This window comes from Macaca nemestrina, chromosome 3 (genome assembly GCF_043159975.1).
Source record: "Macaca nemestrina isolate mMacNem1 chromosome 3, mMacNem.hap1, whole genome shotgun sequence".
NCBI lineage: Eukaryota > Metazoa > Chordata > Mammalia > Primates > Cercopithecidae > Macaca > Macaca nemestrina.
Window position 1 is genome coordinate 27,585,537 of NC_092127.1, and position 17,405 is coordinate 27,602,941.

The 17,405-nt window shown below is 36.1% G+C and overlaps 1 protein-coding gene and 1 long non-coding RNA gene across 8 annotated transcripts in view; one reads left to right on the plus strand and one right to left on the minus strand.

The window, feature by feature from the left end:
• LOC105488649 (follistatin like 5) overlaps nucleotides 1-17,405 on the plus strand; it is an 813,494-nt gene that overhangs the window by 89,476 nt on the left and 706,613 nt on the right. The window lies entirely within an intron of this gene.
• The window catches only part of LOC139362292 (uncharacterized), a 51,382-nt gene that overhangs the window by 17,882 nt on the left and 16,095 nt on the right, over nucleotides 1-17,405 (minus strand). Inside the window, exon 2 of the long non-coding RNA XR_011620861.1 lies at nucleotides 10,217-10,361. This is a non-coding gene — a long non-coding RNA (uncharacterized lncRNA). The remainder of the gene's footprint in view (nucleotides 1-10,216; nucleotides 10,362-17,405) is intronic.

The window sequence follows — 17,405 nt, forward strand, 5'->3', positions numbered from 1 at the left end:
TGTATTGCTGTGGGAATCACTTGTGAACAATACAAACATTTTCTTATCAATGCTACCTTATTTCTGAAAAGGAAGAGTACTCTAAGAATATTCCATTTTATATGCAATTATACCAGAATAAGTAGATATTCCGATTTAGAACTATTAATTTCCCTACAATTTTACGAATTAAATATTACCCTGACAAAAATTAACTCACTGAAGTGAACTATAATCACTGTACAGTAGATATTTTTTATACTTGCTGTTATAGTTAAACATTATCTATGTTATTTTTAGTCAGAAGCATATTTTCAAAATATAGCTGCATAGAACCTACAATTTTCTGCTTCTTGAGACATTTTTTGATGTAAAGTTTTCCTGTTTTTTGCAAAGATTAAAGGTATATCACAAAATATGTGATATTTTATGATATCTGTTCCTTATTGATATGTGTTTGACTTATAAAAAACTTAACTGTGGTGTTAGCAATTTATCAATCAGATAATTTATTGCAAGACACATATTAATAAGAAACAGATGTTTCCTATACTGGTCAATTTAAAAGCAGTTATCTTTTAAATCAAAATAATATTATATTGAGTTCATACCCATAAAAATATACAAACACACACACACACGATAGCACAATTTATTAAAAACATATAGTTCTATAGTGAAACATATATAATAAGATAATGGGATGTAAATATGTATGTATATGTATGTCTATATACATATGTAGATATATAAAAATATTTATTGTAAGAATTGGCTCACACAGATTAGAGGCCAACCATCCTAAGTGCAATAAGATGAATCACCAAACTGGACACCAAGGGTTGCTGACGGTGTAGGTTTATTCTGAAGGCTGGCTTGCTTGAGACCCAGGAAGAGTCAGTGCTTCAGTTCAAGGTCAAAGGCAATAGTCAATTTCCTAGTTGAAAGGCAGTTAGGCAGAAGAAATTCTCTTACTCAGGGGAAGATCAGCCTTTTTTGTTGTATTGAGGATTTAGTGTTTGCTTGAGGTCCACCCCCATTCAGGAGAGTAATCTGCTTTACTTGGTCTACCGATTTATATGTCAATCTCATTCAAATACACCCTCACAGAAACACTACCCAGACTGATATTTGACTATATAGTTTAGCACCATGTGACCCAGTTAGTTAGAACACATAAAATTAACCATCACACATTTAAATTTTGAAATGCTAAGTAGGCTATAATTAAATATATCTTAGATTTTAAGTGTTTACTATTGTAATAGAATGAAACTACTTTGTTAATATTATTTTCACTGAGTGGTGCCTGTATTTGTTACCTAACTATAAAACTTTGTTCGAATAACTATTCTCATACTTAGAAACAAATTAATGTAGTATATTTATTTATTAAAGTAGTGGTAGATAAATAATTACTTGTGAATTCATTTGTTGATATGTTTTCCCTTATAGTATTCCTAATAGATTTCAGAACCTTGTTATTTTCCTTTAAAATTACTTTGTTTTATATTTCATTTCACCTTTATAGTTTGGAAGAATAACAAAATGAGAATTCTCTTGATATGATTTTATCTTTGTTCTGTATGTTGGTGGTGGAAAGGAAAGATATGCTTAGTAAATAAACACACTTTGGCTTTGCAAATGAGAAGGAAAATTGTGAACTCTGATTAGATATTCCTTTATTAATAGTGTATTGTTTTGTACATTAAACTAATGTCAATTAAACTGACTTTCATCAATGGATAACAAATAATTATATATGCCTGCCATTTGATTTAAAACTCCGGCATATTATCTATTAGTATCTCTTTGCATCAAACTTTCACTGATCACTTACTGTAGATATTTATGTTATATCTCAATGACACATCTAATATATAAGCAATGATATCATTTTATCATAACTGATGCCAATTAGCACATAATCTTTGTATTAAAAATCTAATATTAAGGAATTTTTTATTTTCCTATTAATTTCTTCACTGACCCATTCATTATTAAGGAGCTTGTTGTTTAATTTTCATGTGTTTGTGTATGTATTGCACAGTTTTCAAATTTTTTATTATTGATTTCTAGTTTTATTCTATTGTGGTCTGAAGATGCTTGATATAATTTTGATCTTTTAAAATGTGTTGAAACTTCTGTTGTGGCCTAACATACGATCTATCCTGGAGAATATTCCATGTGCTGATGAAAAGAATGTGTATTCATCAGCTGTTGGATGAAATGTTTTCTAAATGTCTATGGGGTCTGTTTGGTCTATAGTGCAGTTAAGTTCAAGGTTTCTATGCTGATTATCTGTCTAGATGACCTGCCCAGTGCTGAATGTGGGGTGTTGAAGTCCTGAACTGTTATTGTACTAGAGTCTATTTCTTCCTTTAGCTCTAATAACATTTGCTTTATATAGCTGGGTGCTTTGGTATTGAGTGCCTATATATTTGAAATTGTTATATAGTCTTGCTGAAGTGATTCCTATAGTATTATATACTACCTTTTTGTCTGCATTTGTGTTTTTTTACTTAAAGTCTATTTTATGTGATATGAATACAGCTACTCCTGCTTGCTTTTCATTTATATTTGCATGGAATGTCTTTTTTCCTCTCTTTACTTTTAGTCTAAGAGTGTCTTTCTGGGAAGAGAATTTCTTATAGGCAGCATGCAGTTGGATCTTGTTGTATTTTATTTCACTTTTATTAATTCAGCCAGTCTATATTTTTTAATTGGAGGAATTTAAATCATTTGAATTCAAAATTTTTATTCATAGTTGAAAATTTACATGTTTCATTCTGTTAATTGTGTTCTGGTTGTTTCATACAGCCTTCGTTTCCTCTTTTAATTTATTTTTGTGGGTTGATGGATTTCTATAGTTGTAAGATTAGATTCCTTTCTCTTTCTCATTTGTGTAACAACTCTATTAGTAGTTTTTTTTTTTGTATGTTTTCATGACAGTATGTATTATCCTTTTTCTTCTAGATATAAAACTCACTTAAAATTTTGTGTAGGGTTAGTCTAGGGATTTTCAATTTCCTCAGGTTTGCATGCCTGAGAAATACTTTATTTATCTTTTATTCCTAATTGATAACCATGATGGGTATAGAATTCTTAGCTAGCAGGTTGTTTTCTTTTTCCTTCAGAACTTGAATACATTATCCCATTCTTTTTTGGCCTGTAAGGTTTCTGCTGATAAATCTAATGTTAATCCTTCAGAGATTTCCTTATACTTGTATTTTCAGGCAACTGATTTTCCACAAAGGTGCCGAGAATATACATTGGAGAAAGAACAGTCTCTTCAGTAAATGGTCCTAGGAAAACTGGACATATATATGTCAAAGAATAAAACTAAACTCCTATATCCCACAACATACAAAAATCAACTTTAAACACTTACATGTAAAGTTGAGAACTATGCAACTTGTAGAAGAAAACAGAGAACATTTTTCAGGACATTGGTCTGTGAGAAGATTTTATGAGTAAGGCTTCAGATGAATAGGCAAAAATAGACAAAAGATACTATATCAAACTAAAATCTTTTGCACAGAAACTATGAATTGATTAAGGAGATAACATGTAAAATAGGAGAAAGCACTTGCAAAGAGTTTATCTAATAACAAATTAATATCCAGAATATCTAAGGAACTTAATGCAACAGCAAACAGAAACAACAAACAAACAAACAAAAATGCCATTAAAAAGTGGGCAAAAGGTATGCATAGTCATTTCTTAAAAGAAAACATACAAATTCCCAGTATCACTTATCATTAGGAAAATGCAAACCAAAACCACATGAGATATTACCTCGCCCAAGGCACAATAGCTATTATGAAAAAGACCAAAAATAAGAAGAGCTGGTAAGGATGTGCAGAAAAGAAACTCACAGAGTGTCAGTGGAAATGTAAACTAGTACAGCCATTATGGAAAATATTATGGTAGCTTCTTTAAAAATTAGTATAGGAATATGATATGATTCATCAATCCCCTACTAGATATTGACTCCAAGAAAAATAATAGTATATCAAATAGATATCTGCATTCCCATGTTTATTTATTTATTTATTTTTATTTATTTTTATTTTCATTTTTTTATTTTTATTTTTTAATTTATTATTATTATACTTTAAGTTGTAGGGTACATGTGCATAACGTGCAGGTTTGTGCATATGTATACTTGTGCCATGTTGGTGTGCTGCACCCATCAACTCGTCATTTACATCAGGTATAACTCCCAACGCAATCCCTCCCCCCTCCCCCCTCCCCATGATAGGCCCCGGTGTGTGATGTTCCCCTTCCTGAGTCCAAGTGATCTCATTGTTCAGTTCCCACCTATGAGTGAGAACATGCGGTGTTTGGTTTTCTGCTCTTGTGATAGTTTGCTAAGAATGATGGTTTCCAGCTGCATCCATGTCCCTACAAAGGACACAAACTCATCCTTTTTTATGGCTGCATAGTATTCCATGGTGTATATGTGCCACATTTTCTTAATCCAGTCTGTCACTGATGGACATTTGGGTTGATTCCAAGTCTTTGCTATTGTGAATAGTGCTGCAATAAACATACGTGTGCATGTGTCTTTATAGCAGCATGATTTATAATCCTTTGGGTATATCCCCAGTAATGGGATGGCTGGGTCATATGGTACATCTAGTTCTAGATCCTTGAGGAATTGCCATACTGTTTTCCATAATGGTTGAACTAGTTTACAATCCCACCAACAGTGTAAAAGTGTTCCTATTTCTCCACATCCTCTCCAGCACCTGTTGTTTCCTGACTTTTTAATGATCGCCATTCTAACTGGTGTGAGATGGTATCTCATTGTGGTTTTGATTTGCATTTCTCTGATGGCCAGTGACGATGAGCATTTTTTCATGTGTCTGTTGGCTGTATGAATGTCTTCTTTTGAGAAATGTCTGTTCATATCCTTTGCCCACTTTTTGATGGGGTTGTTTGTTTTTTTCTTGTAAATTTGTTTGAGTTCTTTGTAGGTTCTGGATATTAGCCCTTTGTCAGATGAGTAGATTGCAAAAATTTTCTCCCATTCTGTAGGTTGCCTGTTCACTCTGATGGTAGTTTCTTTTGCTGTGCAGAAGCTCTTTAGTTTAATGAGATCCCATTTGTCAATTTTGGCTTTTGCTGCCGGTGCTTTTGGTGTTTTAGACATGAAGTCTTTGCCCATGCCTATGTCTTGAATGGTACTACCTAGGTTTTCCTCTAGGATTTTTATGGTATCAGGTCTAACATTTAAGTCTCTAATCCATCTTGAATTAATTTTCGTATACGGAGTAAGGAAAGGATCCAGTTTCAGCTTTCTACTTATGGCTAGCCAATTTTCCCAGCACCATTTATTAAATAGGGAATCCTTTCCCCATTTCTTGTTTCTCTCAGGTTTGTCAAAGATCAGATGGCTGTAGATGTGTGGTATTATTTCTGAGGACTCTGTTCTGTTCCGTTGGTCTATATCTCTGTTTTGGTACCAGTACCATGCTGTTTTGGTTACTGTAGCCTTGTAGTATAGTTTGAAGTCAGGAGGCGTGATGCCTCCAGCTTTGTTCTTTTGACTTAGGATTGTCTTGGAGATGCAGGCTCTTTTTTGGTTCCATATGAACTTTAAAGCAGTTTTTTCCAATTCTGTGAAGAAACTCATTGGTAGCTTGATGGGGATGGCATTGAATCTATAAATAACCTTGGGCAGTATGGCCATTTTCACGATATTGATTCTTCCTATCCATGAGCATGGTATGTTCTTCCATTTGTTTGTGTCCTCTTTGATTTCACTGAGCAGTGGTTTGTAGTTCTCCTTGAAGAGGTCCTTTACATCCCTTGTCAGTTGGATTCCTAGGTATTTTATTCTCTTTGAAGCAATTGTAAATGGAAGTTCATTCATGATTTGGCTCTCTGTTTGTCTGTTACTGGTGTATAAGAATGCTTGTGATTTTTGCACATTAATTTTGTATCCTGAGACTTTGCTGAAGTGGCTTATCAGCTTAAGGAGATTTTGGGCTGAGACAATGGGGTTTTCTAAATATACAATCATGTCATCTGCAAAGAGGGACAATTTGACTTCTTTTTTTCCTAACTGAATACCCTTGATTTGTTTCTCTTGCCTAATTGCCCTAGCCAGAACTTCCAACACTATGTTGAATAGGAGTGGTGAGAGAGGGCATCCCTGTCTTGTGCCAGTTTTCAAAGGGAATTTTTCCAGTTTTTGCCCATTCAGTATGATATTGGCTGTGGGTTTGTCATAAATAGCTCTTATTATTTTGAGGTACGTTCCATCAATACCGAATTTATTGAGCGTTTTTAGCATGAAGGGCTGTTGAATTTTGTCAAAAGCCTTTTCTGCATCTATTGAGATAATCATGTGGTTCTTGTCTTTGGTTCTGTTTATATGCTGGATTATGTTTATTGATTTGCGAATGTTGAACCAACCTTGCATCCCAGGGATGAAGCCCACTTGATCATGGTGGATAAGCTTTTTGATGTGTTGCTGAATCCAGTTTGCCAGTATTTTATTGAGGATTTTTGCATCGATGTTCATCAGGGATATTGGTCTAAAATTCTCTTTTTTTTGTTGTGTCTCTGCCAGGCTTTGGTATCAGGATGATGTTGGCCTCATAAAATGAGTTAGGGAGGATTCCCTCTTTTTCTATTGATTGGAATAGTTTCAGAAGGAATGGTACCAACTCGTCCTTGTACCTCTGGTAGAATTCAGCTGTGAATCCATCTGGTCCTGGACTTTTTTTGGTTGGTAGGCTATTAATTATTGCCTCAATTTCAGAGCCTGCTATTGGTCTATTCAGGGATTCAACTTTTTCCTGGTTTAGTCTTGGAAGAGTGTACGTGTCCAGGAAATTTTCCATTTCTTCTAGATTTTCCAGTTTATTTGCGTAGAGGTGTTTATAGTATTCTCTGATGGTAGTTTGTATTTCTGTGGGGTCAGTGGTGATATCCCCTTTATCATTTTTAATTGCGTCTATTTGATTCTTCTCTCTTTTCTTCTTTATTAGTCTTGCTAGTGGTCTGTCAATTTTGTTGATCTTTTCAAAAAACCAACTCCTGGATTCATTGATTTTTTGGAGGGTTTTTTATGTCTCTATCTCCTTCAGTTCTGCTCTGATCTTAGTTATTTCTTGCTTTCTGCTAGCTTTCGAATGTGTTTGCTCTTGCTTCTCTAGTTCTTCTAATTGCGATGTTAGAGTGTCAATTTTAGATCTTTCCTGCTTTCTCTTGTGGGCATTTAGTGCTATAAATTTCCCTCTACACACTGCTTTAAATGTGTCCCAGAGATTCTGGTATGTTGTATCTTTGTTCTCATTGGTTTCAAAGAATATCTTTTTTTTTTTTTTTTTTTTTTTTTTTGAGACGGAGTCTCGCTGTGTCTCCCAGGCTGGAGTGCAGTGGCGTGATCTCGGCTCACTGCAAACTCCGCCTCCCGGGTTCACGCCATTCTCCCGCCTCAGCCTCCCAAGTAGCTGAGACTACAGGCGCCCGCCACCATGCCCGGCTATTTTTTTTGTATTTTTAGTAGAGACGGGGTTTCACCATGTTAGCCAGGATAGTCTCGATCTCCTGACCTCGTGATCCACCCGCCTCGGCCTCCCAAAGTGCTGGGATTACAGGCTTGAGCCACCGCGCCCGGCCTCAAAGAACATCTTTATTTCTGCCTTCATTTCGTTATGTACCCAGTAGTCATTCAGGAGCAGGTTGTTCAGTTTCCATGTAGTTGAGCGGTTTTGATTGAGTTTCTTAGTCCTGAGTTCTAGTTTGATTGCACTGTGGTCTGAGAGACAGTTTGTTATAATTTCTGTTCTTGTACATTTGCTGAGGAGTGCTTTACTTCCAATTATGTGGTCAATTTTGGAGTTAGTACGATGTGGTGCTGAGAAGAATGTATATTCTGTTGATTTGGGGTGGAGAGTTCTATAGATGTCTATTAGGTCTGCTTGGTGCAGAGATGATTTCAATTCCTGGATATCCTTCTTTAACTTTCTGTCTCGTTGATCTGTCTAATGTTGACAGTGGAGTGTTGAAGTCTCCCATTATTATTGTATGGGAGTCTAAGTCTCTTTGTAAGTCTCTAAACACTTGCTTTATGAATCTGGGTGCTCCTGTATTGGGTGCATATATATATAGGAGAGTTAGCTCTTCCTGTTGAATTGATCCATTTACCATTATGTAATGGCCTTCTTTGTCTCTTTTGATCTTTGATGGTTTAAAGTCTGTTTTATCAGAGACTAGTATTGCAACCCCTGCTTTTTTTTGTTCTCCATTTGCTTGGTAAATCTTCCTCCATCCCTTTATTTTGAGCCTATGTATGTCTCTGCATGTGAGATGGGTCTCCTGAATACAGCAGACTGATGGGTCTTGACTCTTTATCCAGTTTGCCAGTCTGTGTCTCTTAATTGGAGCATTTAGTCCATTTACATTTAAGGTTAAGATTGTTATGTGTGAACTTGATCCTGCCATTATGATATTAACTGGTTATTTTGCTTGTTAGTTGATGCAGTTTCTTCCTAGCCTCGATGGACTTTACATTTTGGCTTGTTTTTGCAATGGCTTGTACCGGTTGTTCCTTTCCATGTTTAGTGCTTCCTTCAGGGTCTCTTGTAAGGCAGGCCTAGTGGTGACAAAATCTCTAAGCATTTGCTTATCTGTAAAGGATTTTATTTCTCCTTCACTTATGAAACTTAATTTGGCTGGATATGAAATTCTGGGTTGAAAATTATTATCTTTAAGAATGTTGAATATTGGCCCCCACTCTCTTCTGGCTTGGAGAGTTTCTGCCGAGAGATCTGCTGTTAGTCTGATGGGCTTCCCTTTGTGGGTAACCTGACCTTTCTCTCTGGCTGCCCTTAAGATTTTTTCCTTCATTTCAACTTTGGTGAATCTGGCAATTATGTGTCTTGGAGTTGCTCTTCTCGAGGAGTATCTTTGTGGCCTTCTCTGTATTTCCTGGATTTGAATGTTGGCCTGCCCTACTAGGTTGGGGAAGTTCTCCTGGATGATATCCTGAAGAGTGTTTTCCAACTTTCATCTCTTTCATTTCGTTTATGACCTTCTCTGCATTAATTACTCTAGCCATCAATTCTTCCACTTTTTTTTCAAGATTTTTAGTTTCTTTGCGCTGGGTATGTAATTCCTCCTTTAGCTCTGAGAAATTTGATGGACTGAAGCCTTCTTCTCTCATCTCATCAAAGTCATTCTCCGTCCAGCTTTGATCTGTTGCTGGCGATGAGCTGCGCTCCTTTGCCGGGGGAGATGCGCTCTTATTTTTTGAATTTCCAGCTTTTTTGCCCTGCTTTTTCCCCATCTTTGTGGTTTTATCTGCCTCTGGTCTTTGATGATGGTGATGTACTGATGGGGTTTTGGTGTAGGTGTCCTTCCTGTTTGACAGTTTTCCTACTAACAGTCAGGACCCTCAGCTGTAGGTCTGTTGGAGATTGCTTGAGGTCCACTCCAGACCCTGTTTGCCTGGGTATCAGCAGCAGAGGCTGCAGAAGATAGAATATTTCTGAACAGCGAGTGTACCTGTCTGATTCTTGCTTTGGAAGCTCCCACTCAGGGGTGTACTCCACCCTGTGAGGTGTGGGGTGTCAGACTGCCCCTAGTGGGGGATGTCTCCCAGTTAGGCTACTCAGGGATCAGGGACCCACTTGAGCAGGCAGTCTGTCCCTTCTCAGATCTCAACCTCCGTGTTGGGAGATCCACTGCTCTCTTCAAAGCTGTCAGACAGAGTCGCTTGTGTCTGCAGAGGTTTCTGTTGCATTTGTTATTGTTTACTGTGCTCTGTCCCCAGAGGTGGAGTCTACAGAGACAAGCAGGTTTCCTTGAGCTGCTGTGAGCTCCACCCAGTTCGAGTTTCCCAGCAGCTTTGTTTACCTACTTAAGCCTCAGCAATGGCGGGCGCCCCTCCCCCAGCCTCGCTGCTGCCTTGCCGCGAGATCGCAGACTGCTGTGCTAGCAATGAGGGAGGCTCCGTGGGTGTGGGACCCTCCCGGCCAGGTGTGGGATATGATCTCCTGGTGTGCCTGTTTGCTTAAAGCGCAGTATTGGGGTGGGAGTTACCCGATTTTCCAGTTGTTGTGTGTCTCAGTTCCCCTGGCTAGGAAAAGGGATTCCCTTCCCCCTTGTGCTTCCCAGGTGAAGCAATGCCTCGCCCTGCTTCAGCTCTCGCTGGTCGTTCTGCAGCAGCTGACCAGCACCGATTGTCCGGCACTCCCCAGTGAGATGAACCCAGTACCTCAGTTGAAAATGCAGAAATCACTGGTCTTCTGTGTCGCTCGCGCTGGGAGTTGGAGACTGGTGCTGTTCCTATTCGGCCATCTGCATTCCCATGTTTATTACGGCATCATCGACAAAGGCTAAGATACAGTCAACCAGAGTATCTGTCAGTAGATAAATGGATAATGAAAAAGTGACATATATGCATATTGGAATACTATTTAGCAACAAACAGGAATGAAATCTTGTCATTCTTGACAACATGGTTAAGCCTGGAGGACACTGGAGTAAGTGAAATGAGTCAGACACAGAAGGATAAATACCACTTGCTCTAACTTACATAGAAGAGCTTAGTATGTTGAGCTCATGGAAGTAGAGAGCAGAATTGTGGTTATTAGAGGCTGGAAACGGTCAGGGGAAGGGGTGGATAAGCAGAGGTTAGTTAACAAACCAAAAATTACAGCTAGTTAGGAGGGATAAGTTCCAGTGTTCTTCAGAACTGTGGGTTGACTATAGTTAATAATTTATTGTATATTTTTAAATACCTAAAAGAAAAGAGTTTAATGTTAATAATACAAAGAAATAATACATGTTTAAAGGGAAAGATATGCTAATTACACTGATTTGGTTGTTACATGTTGTATACATATATTAAACTATTACTCTATACCCAATAAATATGTACAATTATTATGTGCCAATTTAAAAATAATTAAAAGGAATTTAAAAATAGAATATCAAGGGATGATGCTTTAATGAGTACAGTTCAGTTTAGATGTGTTACAGAAAATCAAAGGACTAATGATCCTAGGTCTTTGAGGAATTACCACACTGTCTTCCACAATGTTTAAACTAATTTGCATTCCCACCAACAGTGTAAAAGGACTCTTATTTTTCCGCAGCCTCACCAGCATCTGTTGTTTCTTGACCTTTTAATAATCACCATTTTGACTGGCGTGAGATGATATCTCGTTGTGGTTTTGATTCCCATTTTTCTAATGATCAGTGATGTTGAGCTTTTTTTCAAATGCTTGTTGGCCATGTGTCTTCTTTTGAAAAGTGTATGTTCATGTCTTTTGCCCACTTTTTAATGGGGTTGTTTGTTTGTTTTCTTGTAAATTTAATTAAGTTCCTCATAGATTCTATATATTAGACCTTTGTCAGATGGATAGATTGTAAAAATTTTCTCCCACTCTGTAGGTTGCCTGTTTGCTCTGATGAGGGTTTCTTTTACTGTACAAAAGCTCCTTAGTTTAATTAGATCCCATTTGCCAATTTTTGCTTTTGTTGCAATTGCTTTTGGTGGTTTCGTTATGATATCTTTGCCTGTGCCTATGTCCTGAATGGTATTGCCTAGGTTTTCATCTGGGTTTGTATAGTTTTTGGTTTTACATTTAAGTCTTTAATCCATCTTGAGTTAATTTTTGTGTATAATGTAAGGAAGGGGTCCAGTTTCAATGTTCTGCATATGGCTAGCCAGTTCTCACAGCAACATTTATTATATAGGAGGCCGTTTCCCCATTGCTTGCTTTTGTTAGGTTTGTCAAAGATTAGATGGTTGTAGAGGTGTGATCTTATTTCTGGGTTCTCTATTCTGTTCCATTTGTCTATGTGTCTGTTTTTGTACCAGTATAATGCTGTTTTGGTTACTGTAGCTTGTAATGTAGTTTGAAGTCAGGTACCATAATGTCCCCAGCTTTATTCTTTTTGCTTAGGATTACCTTGGCTATATAGGTTCTCTTTTGTTTCCATATAAAATTTAAAATAGCTTTTTTCTAATTCTGTGAAGAAAATCAATAGTAATTTAATGGGAATAGCATTGAATCTATAAACTACTTTGGGTAGTATGGTCATTTTCATGACATTGATTCTTCTTATTCATGAGCATGGACTGTTTTTCCAATTTTGTGTCCTTTTTTATTATTTCCTTGAGCACTGGTTCATAGTTCTTCTTGAAGAGGTCCTTCTCTTCCCTTGTTAACTGTATTCCTAGGTATTTTATTCTCTTTTAGGACTTGTGAATGGGAGTTCATTCATGATTTGGCTCTCTGCTTGTCTGTTGTTGGTGTATAGGAATGCTTGCAATTTGTCCACATCAATTTTTATCCTGAGACTTTGCTGAAGTCACTTATCAGCTTAAATGCTTTTGGGCTAAGACAATGGGGTTTTCTAGATATAGGATCATGTCATCTACAAACAGAGGCAATTTGACTTCCTCTCTTCCTATTTGAATACCCTTTATCTCTTTCTTTTGCCTGGTTGCCCTGGCCAGAACTTCCAATATTCTGTTGAATAGGAGTGGTAAGAGAGGTCATCTTTGTCTTGTGCTGGTTTTTAAGGGGAATGCTTCCAGATTTTGCCCATTCAGTATGATATTGGCTGTGAGTTTGTCATAAATGGTTCTTATTTTGAGAGATTTTCCTTAAATACCGAGTTGATTGAGAGTTGACCCAGCAATCCCATCACTGGGTACATACCCAAAGGAATATAAGTCATTCTATTATAAAGATACATGCATACATGTGTTCATTGAAGCATTATTCACAATAGCAAAAACATGGAATCAACCCAAAAGTCCATCTTTTAAAACTCAACAATAAGAAAACAAAGAATAGGCCAAGTGTGGTGACTCATACCTGTAATCCTAGCACTTTGGAGGCCAAAGCAGGCAGATCACTTGAGCCCAGGACTCTGAGACCAGTCTGAGCAACATGGTGCAACCCTCTCTACAAAAGAATACAAAAATTTGTTGGGTGTGGGGGCATGGCCTCATAGTCACCTGTAGGCCCACCTATTTCGGCAGGTGAGGTGAAAGGACTGCTTGAGCGTGTAGGACACAAAGGTGGAGGCTGCGGTGAGCCATGATCGCAACAGTGCACTCCAGCCTGGGTGACAGCACAAGATCTTGTCTCAAACAAACAAACAAACAAACAAACAAAGGAATTAGTTCAACCATTGTGAAAGACAGTGTGGCAATTCCTCAAGGATCTAGAACTAGAAATACCATTTGACCCAGCAATCCCATTTCTGGGTGTATACCCAAAGGATTATAAATCATTCTACTATAAAAACACCTGTACACGTATGTTTATTGCAGCACTATTTACAATAGCAAAGACTTGGAACCAACCCAAATGTCCATCAATGATAGACTGGAAAAAGAAAGTGTGGCACATATACACCATGGAATACTATGCAGTCATAAAAAAGAATTAGTTCATGTCCTTTGCAGGGACATGGATGAAACAGGAAGCCATCATTCTTAGCAGTCTAACACAGGAACAGAAAACCGAACACCGCATGTTCTCACTCATAGGTGGGAGTTGAACGATGAGAACACATGGACACAAGGAGGGAAGATATCACACAACGTGGCCTGTTGTGGTGCGGGGGAAGGGGAGGGAGAGCGTTAGGACAAATACCTAATGCATGTGGGGCTTAAAACCTAGATGATGGGTTGATAGGTGCAGCAAACCACTGTGGCACATGTATACCTATGTAGCAAACCTGCTAGTTCTGCACATGTATCCCAGAACTTAAAGTAAAATTTAAAAAAAAAAAGTTAAAAGATGAAAAAAGGAAAAAAAGAAGAAGAAGAAGAAGATAGTAGTAGTAGTAGTAAAGGAGGAGGAGGAGGAGGAACCCAATTAAAAATAGGCAAAATTCTTAATAGATACTAACCAGAGAAAGTCAACACATGACAAATGAGCTTACAGAAATACATTCAATAAATTCAGAAGGGATAAAAGAGTGGAAAGGAATCAAATAACAGGAAACACAAATGCAAAAAGATAGCAAGATAATAGATTAAAAATAAATATGTTAGTAATCACATTAATATAAATATTCTAAATCTTGTAATTAAAAGGCAGAGATTGTGTGATTTTATAAGAAGCCAATAATAATATGCTGCCTATAAAAATATATTCAAATACAAGAAAAGTTTGCAAGGAAAAGTTATAAGATGGTAACCCTAATTTTTTAAAAAATTAGATTAGCAATGTCACTATCAGACAAAGCTAATTTCAGAGTAAAGCATATTACAAAGGATAAAGACAGTGATTTCATAACGATAACATAATCAATTTTGGGTTATTTTGTTACTTTGGCTGTCGTGAATAATGCTACAAGGAACATAGAGTTGAAGATACCTCTTTTAGATATAGATTTCATTTATTTTCGCTATGTACCCAGAAGTGGAGTTGCTGGATTGTATGGTAGTTCTATTTTTAATTTGTTGAGGAATCTTCACACCGTTTTCTGTAATGGCTGTACCAAATTACATTCACATCAACAGTGTATACGTTTTCTTTACACCCTTTTCTCCATACCCTTGCAAATGTATTATCTCTTGTCTTTTTGATAATTGCCATGTTAGCATGTACTAGGTGATATCTCATTTTGGTTTTGAATTATATTTATCTAATGATTAGTGATGTCGAGTACCTTTTCATATACCTATTGGCTATTTGTATGTTTTTATTAGAAAACACGTCTATTCAGGTCATTTTCCCATATTTATTAAGGTTTTTGGGAGTCTTTCTTGCTATTGAGTTTTGTGAGTTACTTATACATTTTGGTCGTTAACTTTTTATCAGATATATGGTTTGTACATATTTTTCCCCATTATGTAGGTTGAATTTGCATGTCGTTAATTGTTTCCTTTGCTGTGCAGAAGATTTTTAATTTGATATAGTTACACTTGTTTATTTTTGCTTTTGTTGCCTGTGCATTTGGTATGATACCCTAAAAAATTATTGCCAAGATTAATGTCAAAGAGATTTTTTTTCCTAAGCTTTTGTTTTTCTAGAAGTTTTATAGTTTCATATCTTACAAGTAAGTCTTTATTCCACGTTGTTAATTTTTGTATATAGTGTAAGACATGGGCCAAATTTCATTATTTGCATGTGGATGTCCAATTTTTTCATCATCATTTATTGAAGAGATGTTCCTTTCCCAATCGTGTATGCATGGCACTCTTCCCAAAGATTAGTTAACTATATATTCATGGGCTTATTTCTGGGATCTCTATTGTGTTTATTTAGCCTAGAGGTCTGTTTTTTATGCCATTTTATGCCATACTATTTTGATTACTATAATAACAGAGTAGAATGATGGTTTCCAGGAGGTGGGAGGTGAAGGAAATTGGAAATATTGGTCAAAGAGTACATAATTTCAGTTATATGATGAACAAGTTCTTGGGATTTAAAGTATGGCCTGGATGGTGTACCCATAGATACAGCTCGTGTGTATATATGAAATTGGCTCACACAATTATAAAGGCTGAGATTCCCTAAGATCTGTTGTTGGCAAGCTGAAAACCAGAATTGCTGGTCTGTAGTTGTAGTCTGAAAGTTGGCAGGTTCAAGACCCAAGAGAAGCCAATGTTTCGGTAGGAGGTTGAAGGCAGGAAAAGACCAATATCCTTGTTCAAATAGTAAGGCGAAAGAAACTACTTTTTAGCTTTTTTCTTCCATTCATGTCTTCAATTAATTGGATGAGGTCCATCGATGTTAGAGAGAACTATCTGCTTTATTCAGTCTACCAGTTCTCACAGACACACAGAAAATGTTTGACTAAATGTTTCAGTACTCCAAGGCCCAGTCAAGCTGATGCATAAAATGAATCATTGCATATATCGTTTTTGACAAAAAATTTCACATCCCTCCTAGCAAGTCGCCACAGATGCAATTAGCAAAATATAATGCAGGTACCAAAGGTTATTTTTGGTAAAAATTCTTATCAGTAAATATTAACCCTATTCTAATAAGGTAACAAATGGTTTTAAGGATGAGCAGAAATGCATACAAGCATAGTTCAAACTGTTGAAGAAATTTAATCAGGGAGACTAAGAGAAGGTAGATGAATATACCAAAGGAGAAGCAGCTAAATAATCAAGAGAGAAGCCAGAAAAAAATGTAATTAAGGCAACTTCTGGCCAAGAGAAGAAACAGGAGTAAAGTGTATTTCTTCATATGTTTGTCTATTTTTTAAAATCATCCATACCAAATAAAAGATGGATTTAGAAAATTTACACAAGTCTCTGATAGAATTCCTATAGGAGAGAATGAAACATTTTCAAGGAGAGCTTACTTTTAAGAATTTGCTTTATAAGTAGCAGGAATATCTTGCTAGAAAAGTATTAGGAGATGGAGACCTTTATTAATTCAAGGGAAATGATCTCAAGAAGCATTATTGTCATAATTCAAATCGCTCAAAATAAGGAGTTTGTTGTATGTTTTAGGGAAGCACAAAAATTGAATTTCTAAGGTAGCTTTGATCAAGCAATTATAAATCAGCAGGAATTTATGGAAAACAAATCAATGATTTAACTGTCCAGGTCAAATTTAAGATAGCACATTCTTATATGTAATAATGTATGCTGATTTTCTTTTAGAAATAATCATATGAATTTAGGAATTTTCACTAAACAATGTAAGATTTGAAAGAATGGATTTTACCATGAGCTTTCATTTCAGTACAAATAATTTTAGTTGATACAGCATATTGATCAATACAAGCTATCAATAAAACTTAGGAAGTAATTACAATAGGTCTTTTGAAATTAAGATTGAATCACTGTTTTGTATGTGGAAAATGAATATGCCAATTTCTTTTGTATAAGAGAAGTTTATAAAAACTTCATTGGAAAGGGGCTTTATTATTTAAAACTATGTATATTTTTGAATAAAAACAGATGGAAAACAAGTACTTCAAAAATAGTTTAGAATGTCACAGATGAGACGAAACAGGGAAGAGGGAAAATCTAATGAAATGAGACAATAACCACAAATAATAATAATAAACATAATAATTAAAAGGCTAAACTCAGAGGGGTAAGTACATGTGAATTGATTAAATAATGTTGAGATGTCACAATAGATTGAAGAAGTGAACAGGATATTGAGATAAGGTATTCAGAAAATACCTTGAAGGACAGAAGAAAAAAGCACAATTGAAAACAGTAGCATATAATACAAATAATAAATAAATGAATTTTTGAACCTAAGGCAAGAAACCATGAATATTGTTTATAAAATACTGGATATATTTCAGAAAACACAATATTTTGTTTATATAGAAATTTGATTTCAGGGCCCTTTGCAATATCTTTGAGAAGAGAATCATATGGCTTATTACTCTGGGTTTTTTAAAAAATAAAACATAATGAAAAAATTTGAAAGTATTGCTCAGAGTGAGCAAAAAGT